Source organism: Martes martes, assembly GCF_963455335.1.
Source record: "Martes martes genome assembly, chromosome: 7".
In the NCBI taxonomy this organism is placed as follows: domain Eukaryota; kingdom Metazoa; phylum Chordata; class Mammalia; order Carnivora; family Mustelidae; genus Martes; species Martes martes.
Window position 1 is genome coordinate 131,595,941 of NC_137894.1, and position 9,115 is coordinate 131,605,055.

At 47.3% G+C, this 9,115-nt stretch overlaps 1 protein-coding gene across 2 annotated transcripts in view; it reads right to left on the reverse strand.

Annotated features, from left to right (window-relative positions):
• The window catches only part of DCAF4 (DDB1 and CUL4 associated factor 4), a 28,675-nt gene extending 20,086 nt beyond the window's left edge, over nt 1-8,589 (reverse strand). For both annotated transcript variants that reach the window (XM_080808587.1, XM_080808588.1), the window contains exon 1: nt 8,466-8,589. The gene's annotated coding sequence lies outside the window, so the exon portion shown is untranslated. The remainder of the gene's footprint in view (nt 1-8,465) is intronic.
• Between the last annotated feature and the right edge of the window lie 526 nt (nt 8,590-9,115).

The following is a 9,115-nucleotide window of genomic DNA, read 5'->3' on the forward strand; positions in this document are numbered from 1 at the left end:
GGGAAATAGGACCAGTGTTAAGAAAACTGGTAAGAAAAAGAAGCCATACTGACCTAAAGATTACCATTAGCAACTCTATCAAAAGATAAAAATTCCTCTAGATTGCACATTCTGTACATACGACTGCAGTTTGCTTTAACTATGAAATAATGCAGGACTACAGTGAAGAACATAGGTAATGGGAAGTCAAAGGCTTCAGGTGAGGAGGCAGGAGCATGGCATGCCTGCACCATTATCCTCCAAATAGGGGCGCAAAATCAAGGACATAGTAAACAATGAAATAAGTGGTGAGCATTGATTTTGGAACATTTCTAAATCACTATCTCACACAAGCACAGGGTCAGGTACTGCAGCACAAGGAGAGGCTGACAACATTAACTGACTTAATGAGCATGATCAAGCCAAAGTCATTTAAAAAAGTCATGATAAACAGAAGTTGGCTGAACACAGAAAGGGTTACAGTGGGATGAAATGATATTTTTTCATACTTATAAGAAGCCTATTTCAGGGGTGCGGAGAGTATCTTCCTCGAATGCAGCATAGTTCACTCTCAGTATCCACTGTATGCATTATGCTTGCCCTTATCACTCTATACTAAACTGTGTACTCCCACCTCGTATTAGATATAATGTGAATTCTCTAAGCGAAGATCTCGCCCTGTTCTTTCTGTTCCTAGCACCCATGACCTAGTTCGTTCTCAGTAAATGTTCCCTGAACTGAACAAAAAACAAACCAAAACAACCCTGCAGCCGCTTTAAAATCCCAGGTAGGGGCACCTGGGTGGCTCAGTTGTTAAACGTCTGCCTTTGGCTCAGGTCATGATCTTGGGGTCCTGGGATCAATCCCTGCATCAGGCTCCCTGCTCCGCGGGAAGCCTGCTTCTCCCTCTCCCACTCCCCTGCTTGTGTTCCCTCTCTCTGTCAAATAAATAAATAAAATCTTTAATAAAATAAAATAAAACCCCAAATAGCCCCTTTCTGCTCTAGGCATTTTCATTTGCTATTCAACACAGATTTACAGAGGGCCCAGTGGGCCCTAGGGAGCAGGCAGAGATAAATCGTGGTCCCCATTCTCAAGACACTTGCTGATCACCAGGAACACAGATGTGAATGAACCAATCCCTGCAGTGGCTCGTGAGTGAGTGAAGACCCAGGTCTCTCCACGTGTAGCAAAAGAGAAGAGTCATTCTTTGAGTGGAGGGGCTGGAAGAGAGAGTGAGTCTGAACTGCAGCTGGAAGAATGAGTGTCAGGCAAGGGGCCTGGCAAGCAGTTCTGTATGGCCAGAGCCTAAAGTACAAGGCGTTGGGTGTCGAAGCTGGAAAGGCAGAGCAGGGCCAGCCCATGAGGACTCTGACAGGATCAGACACGCATGCTGGAAAGGGCACTTTACAGGCAGCAGAGAAAATAAGCTAGAAGTTAAGGATCGGGGGCGCCTGGGTGGCTCAGCGGGTTAAGCCTCTGCCTTCGGCTCGGGTCATGGTCTCAGGGTCCTGGGATCGAGCCCCACGTCGTGCTCTCTGCTCGGCGGGGAGCCTGCTTCCCTCTCTCTCTGCCTTTCTCTCTGCCTACTTGTGATCTCTCTGTCTCTCTCTCTCTCTGTCTCTCTCTCTGTGTTAAATAAATAAATAAAATATTAAAAAAAAAAGAAGTTAAGGATCGCTGTAGCAAGCTGAGATGAGCCTGCCCACTGTGGAAGTGAGGATCTTGAATTTAGAAAGACTCAGAAGGTGAATTTCATGGGAGAGGTGGAGACAAAAGAAGTGAGGAACCAGTACATGACTGACAGGTAGGGTCTTGACCTGGGAGACCAAGATTAAGGATGAAGAGCAGTTTGGGGGAGAGAAGAGAATCAGTCTCGTTTTGAACAAACCAATCTCAAGATGCCTGTAGAACACCAAGGCAGGCAACCGTAAACAAGCTCTGGGAATCCAGCGAGGAAACAGGATATAGATTTGAAAGTCATCAACACATGGTGACAAAGACCCAGACAAATGTAGATCCAAAGCCAAATATAAAATGAGGCTTTGAATTCAGAATTGGAGATAATTTTCCTGGATAGTAATAAGAAATCCAGTATGCATCAGTTTTTAGATCAGTGTTTCTTACTTTTTTAAAGTTTTTTTTTTTAAGATTTTATTTATTTATTTGACAGATCACAAGTAGGCAGAGTGGCAGGCAGAGAGAGAGAGAGCGGAGGAAGCAGGCTCCCTGCTAAGCAGAGAGCCCGACACGGGGCTCCATCCCAGGACCCTGGGATCATGACTAGATCAGCGTTTCTTAATGGGGACAGTTTGGCAATGTCTGGAGACATTTTTGTTTGTCATAACATGGTGGGGGGGGGTGAAGCTGGTGATGGCTGCTATTGCCATTTAGTAAGAAGCCCCTGATGTTAACCATCATACAATACACAGGATAGTCCCATAAAATGAATTAATCCAGCCCCAAATAGTGGTGAGGTGGATAAACTCTATTTTTTAAATTTTTATTTATTTTTTATCTTGTAAAAAAGATTTTATTTATTTGACACACACACACAGAGCATAAGCAGGGGGAGTAGCAGGCAGAGGAGAGGGAGAAGCAGGCGCCCCACAGAGCGGGGGAGCCCGATGTGGGACTTAATCCTAGGACCCTGGTATCATGACCTGAGCCGAAGGCAGTTACTTAACCCATGGAGCCACCCAGGCGCCTGAGAAACTCTATTCTTGATAGAAATGCTAACAATTTGCTGGATGATATGCTGAATCCCAGCTCCTTTGGAGCTGCTCTGCCAGGCAGGTATTACGGGAGGTATTAAGTAAGATGTGCTGTGAAAGGCTGGCCTTGGCTTTGCCTTTCAGAGAACCTTTAAGTACTTGAAGGAGGAAAGAAAAATAATTTCTGAGAGACCCTTATTCTGAAAAGACAATATTAATCTCAAACAAATAAACATGATTTAACTACCATTCGTAGCAGCATTATTCGTAATTGCCCCAAAGTAGAAACAACCCAAATTTCCATCAACTGATGAATGGATAAACAAAGTATGCCACATCTGCACCACAGAGGTCGATCAGGACAAGACTGAAGTACTAATGCATGCTACAGTGTGGACAAACCTTGAAAACATTATGCTAAGTGAAAGAAGCCAGACACAAAACGCCACATATTGCATCGATCAATGTACGTGAAACGTCCAGAATAGGCAAATCCAGATACAAGGAGATGGGGAGGACAGAGGCGGAGGGAGAGGAAGTTTCTAGGGGGCTGGGAGGAGGGGCAGAGAGAAGGCAGAGAATGAGGAGTGACTAACTGGCACGAGATCCCTCCATCTCCGAATACTGTTTTTGAAAGAAGCTTCTTGGGGCACCTGGGTAGCTCAGTGGGTTAAAGCCTCTGCCTTCGGCTCAGGTCATGATCCCAGCATCCTGGGATCGAGCCCCACATTGGGCTCCCTGCTCAGTGGGGAGCCTGCTTCCTCCCCGCCTACTTGTGATCTCTGTCTGTCAAATGGATAAATATTTGACAGACAGAGAAAGAAGCTTCTTGGGAGTCTATTTTTCTGTTATGAGTTTAAGTGTTTTTCCCAGTTATCCCAAGTTAGCTGATAAAGCCTCTAATTAAATTGTTTTGTATTTTTAGGAATAAGGGTCACTGTTATATACTTCCATTATCTAGGTGTAGCTTAGTAAAATTTTTATAGAACTTTAAGTGATTTATAATGTTTCATGTGTACCTGTTTATGTTTTCACAGGCAACGCGCCACCAAATTGCTAGCTTTGGTACCCAAAGCAACAATCACAATATATAATACTTTAGTATGACAGCAGTTTTATTTTAAAACCAGAATCAAGTTGAATGTGACTTTTATTTTAACTAAGATTTATGCCTGCACATTCATAAAACAGTGATACACTAGTACCGTATTTCCTTTACTCTACTTGATTACACACTTACTGAAAGGTAAATATACAGATCGAATGATGAGACTTCATGTTTCAGTAAAAGTTTTTAAAAAAGAAGACCTGTCTTTTTACTTAATGCTTCAAGAAATAGAATTTTGTTTTTTTTAAGGGGGGTGGGGAGAGTGAGGGGCAGAGGGAGAGAGACAATCTTTAAGTAGGTTCTATACCTAGCACCAAGCCCGGTGCAGGGCCTGATCTCACGACCATGAGATCATGACCTGAGCCAAAATCCAGAGTTCGACAATTCATTGACTGAGCTACTGAGGTGCCCCATGAAACAGAACTTTTAAATCAGAACTAATAGGATCCTTTTCTGGAGTTAACCTAAAAGAAGTTAACTGGAATTGGTAGATTTTTTTGGTTTCTGTTATCAACTTACTATAGCACTCCCAACCAGTACCAGTGCAATAATGACACTTTGAAATCCGTAATCTTAAAAAAAAAAAAAAAAAAAGTGTGGTGGGGAGAGGATTATACAAAAAGATCACATATCACAAGAGGTTAAAATGACTGAGTATGTAATATTTTTTAAAGCCTTCATTTTAGGTCAGCACAAACTTCGTATTTTCCCCCTATTTTTAGTAGCATTTCATTTTGAGGTTTAACATAGCAAGCCAGTATAAAGTTTTACAGTTCAGTCCAGCAGACCCCCTGACCCACAGTTTCACTTTCCCTGGGTTCAGTTATCCTTCTCCAGATGTATCCTCAGGAGACCAGTAACAGCCTAATGCTGTGTCACATCTACAGGTCGTCTCATCGCACAGGCATTTTATCATCTCACGTTGTTGCAAAAAGGGTGAGTACAGTACAGTAATTTTGAGACAGACATGTTCACATAACTTTTATCACAGTATATTGTTGTAATTGTTCTATTTTATTATCAGTTACTGTTGTTCATCTTTTTTTTTTTTTTTAAGATTTTATTTATTGACAGAGAGAGAGATCACAAGTAGGCAGAGAGGCAGGCGTGGGGCGGGGAAGCAGGCCCCCTGCCAAGCAGAGAGCCCAATTCGGGGCTTGATCCCAGGACCCTGGGATCATGACCTGAGCCAAAGGCAGAGGCTTTAACCCACTGAGCCAACCAGGCGTCCCTGCTGTTCATCTCTTACTGTGCCTAATTTATAAATTAAACTTTATCACAGGTATGTCTGTATAGGAAAAAACCCAGAAAATAATACGTTTCGGTACTATCCATGGTTTCAGGCATCTAGTGGGGGTTCTGGAATGTGTCCCCCTGAAAAAGGGGTACCACTGGAATCCTGGATTCTGAGTCATTTTAAGATGAAAATGGAAAAAAGTACAAGAAAATTAATTTTCTTATGTAACATCTCAATCATCTGCTTGTTGACTCTTTCTTAGTGGACAGGTAGCTACCTGTCCTGTTGCAGATACACACTTAGCTGACAGTGATCTCTGGAAAGGAAACTGAATTTGAATTTGTCCTTGTCAGTGAGCCCTCTTGCTTAACTACAGATCCCAAAAGTTAAAACCAGAAATAGGAGGACTGCCTAACTCAAGCTCTAATTGAAACCTATTGTTCTTATTTCTTATCATACTTTCTTGAGGCATTGATGAAGAGGCTTTGCAATGACCAGAACATTGTAACTGCCAGGCCAGAAAAGCCCCCAAAACAACAGAATGCTTAGAAGGACCACATCCCACACATCCCCTCCCTGCCCATGATCATGTGATGCACACATACCCACCTGCCCCTCCAACCTGTGATCACACACTGTTCCTCGGCACGTACCCCTCTGCACCTCTCCCTATAAAACTCCAGGTGTCCAACCTGTGGGCTGAGAGGTCAGTTAAGGCTTGAGTCTGCCACCTGAAATAAATTTCTCTCTTTTCCAAGGCCGGGGTCTTTTGCGTTACTGGCTTCCCTTGGGACAAGTTTATCCGAGTTTGTTCGGCAACAGTGTTGGCAAACTAACCAGGAGCTGTGTTTTGCTTTGTCCAGCTCCCTTGGTATTCCTGCGAATGGAACACTTGGCCTTGCGGTGCATGAAAGCTTTCCCATCAGTTTCCGGAGTTACTGACTGAGATCGATCATTGGGTAACATTTTTACATTATCTAAATGAGGTGGATAATCTGGTGGATACCTAGAGCTTCTGAAAAACCTGTAAATCTTCCTCATCAATCTTTGGTGCATTTTGGTAGGCAAGTGTATGCCTCTAATGCTTTGCTGTGAAATAGAATTTCAATAGTGATAAAACTGAAATACAATACTGGTATCTTTTACTTTTTGCTTTTCAGAACGGTCAACAGCTTTCTCCAGATAAAAGCTGTTTGGGCAGCATCCACTGTAGCTGCCTGTAATTGGGTTCTGCCAGTGAAATAACATGCCTATCAGATGGGTTTGCAGACTCGCCCTTCCCAATTCAGTTTAGCTTCTCCATTCCTTGCTGTTACGGTGGCTGTGAAGTCATTCCGTTTCATTTTTACCTTGGTTGCAAGAGCTTTCAAAGGTTCACTTCCTTTGGCTCTAAGTCTGAACCTCTGCTTATGCATAATCCTGAAGTTTGGCAAATTCCTGTGTTTTTCAGGCCCTGCTTCAAATCTACAGTCTCTGTAAAGGCCCAGTTGTGGGATCTCACCTGGAAGCCGACGTGGCCTCGAAGCTGGGCAGTTGTCCCCAGGGGAACAGCCAAGATTTGGCACAGTTCTCCCAAAGGCTTACGGTTAGAACATCCCACAGTTTTTTGAATAACTGGCCCTCCCTCTCCCCCAAGACGCTTCCCTGGTACCCCAAGTCAGGGGGCCGTGGGGCTCTGCTCAGCAGGTGCGCTGGGAGCCTGCTTGCTTTGGGCTCTCCTTGCTTCAGCCCAGGGCTGAAATTCAGGGTGGGAGGAGGCTCCATCTCTCCCATCCAAGACCTCAGGTTGGGAGCCCCTGTCAGCTGGGCCTCAACATCTGGCCTTGAGCCCAAAAAAGCTCCTCTGAGTTGCCAGGGCCATAAGGTTTCTTTTTGGGGTGATGAAATGTTCTGGAGTAAGATCATGGTGACAGTCACATAGCCTTGTGAATATATTACAAACTCCACCAAACTGTACCCTTTAAAATGGTGGATATTAAGGCATGTGAATTATATCTCAAAAACAAAAAAGATCTATTACGGCAGAACTATAATATTTAAAAGTAAGAACATGGGGCGCCTTTAACCCCAGTGGGTTAAAGCCTCTGCCTTCAGCTCAGGTCATGGTCTCAGGGGTCCTGGGATCTAGCTGAGCCCCACAGCGGGCTCTCGGCTCCACGGGGAGCCTGCTTCCCCGCCCCCCCCCCGCCCCCACCGCCTGCCTCTCTGCCTACTTGTGATCTTGCTCTCTGTCAAATAAATAAAATCTTTAAAAAAAAATAAAAGTAAGAACATCCTAAAAATCCAACAGGGTAATTCCGATTACAGAGACCAGTGGATTGTAATATGGAAAATGCTAACGCTGAATGATCTGTAAAGCCGAACACAAAATGCCTCTACACGGAGCTTGCCATGCCCACCTTGAGTTGGTTTTTCTATTTTAACAAATGAGGAAACTGAGGCTTCCAGGACTAAGTATCTTACCCAGCAGGACACACAGAGTGGTGGAAAAGGAATTCCACCCCTGCTGGTCAGGCCCCGTGGGGGGTGGGGGGTTGGTTACCCACAGAACACGACCCCCGCTGTAATTTCCATTGTTATTTAAAACCAGACTTTGGGGTTTGGGAATTTTCGTTTGTTTCCTCCAGGAAGTTATCACAGTTTTCTTTCGTCCTTGCTGTTCCAGCCACAAGGCAAGGCCAGCAGACTACCCCACGCCCACTGGGGGGGTGCGGGCGGTATCAGGGTTTCCGAGGTCAGCGGGGGCGGGGCGCGACGAGGCTTCCAGGACTCTCAGCGCGCGAGTACGGAAAGGGGCTTTCTCGCTAAGGCCCACCTCGGTGTGTAGGTCAACCCGAACGCCTGGGTTCAAACCGGGGCTCTGCCACGGACTAGTTCAGTAGTTACCTGGGCAAGCGAAGCCTCACCCGGCCTCTTCCTGCGTCTGACAAAGGTACTCCTCCTACCTCCCTCACAGGGCTGCTGGCGGGGGGGAACCTAGTTAAGGCTCGTAAAGCAGTTAGCACGGCGCGGGGCACTCAGCACGCGCCCAGGGTGCGTTAGCTGTTCTCACAACCTGAACGTTCCGGGAAACGGCCACCAAGAGTCCGCCGTCCGGCCAGAGGCAGGTGTCGGGTGCCACCTTCTGCAACACGGCTTAAAAAAAAAAAACACTCGGGGTCTCCCCACGTTCCACCGTTTACGGCTGCACAACCGACCCGACAGGACAAGCCGGGCTGCCCACGCCCACGCAGCCGGAGCGCCCGCAGCTCGCCGGCCCAGCCCCCCACCCACGCCGCGGTCAGGCCGGCGTTCCACGTGCTCCGCCGCTCTCCGCCCCTTTCTCGGGCCTTCCCCCCCACGGCCCATCCCACGCCGAGCTCTGAGCGGGGAGCGGCAGCAGCCCCCGGACCGATGCCAACGGTCACCGCCGTCAGCAGACACTTACTTAGCAGAGGGTCCTCTCCGGCTTCCTTCAGGGCCGGGACCCGCAGGAGTACGAGCTGAGCGTGGAAGGACCCGGAAAGACCACGGTGTAGCATCTGCCAGTTAGTTGCGTCCGTTTTTTGTGTAGTCGCCGCGGATAGGACCAGGCGGCCGCCCGTTCCTTCTCATTGGATGTGGCGTCTGACTGACTACGCCAATAGGATGGATCTTAGGGGGAGGGCGGAGATTGGAGCGCGGCTCCGCCCACGCCAGGCGAGGAGGCCGCGTGTCGGCTAGGGAGTCTGGGGCGGGGCCGAGCACGTTTGGGGTGGGGCTGAGCGCGTTGGGGGCGGGGCCCGGCGCATTGGAGGCGGGGCCGGGCTGGGTCGGAGGCTGAGCTCTGATCCCGGAAGCTCGAGGACATATGCGGGCTCCTCCGAAGAAGTGGGTACCTCACCCAGCAACGGGTCCCTTTTCAGTCGGCAGCCAATTGGTCCATCCCGGTGTCGTCCTTTCGCCGCCCTGGGCTACTATCTTTTTAAACCTGAGACTTAGGAGGAGGAAAGATTTTACTGTGGGAAGGACAAAGGAGTCTCTGAGATGAGAGAGAGAAAACAGGTGGTGACGTCTTGGGCAGTGACTTCAGATGGCCGGTTTGCTGACCCTAGGCCT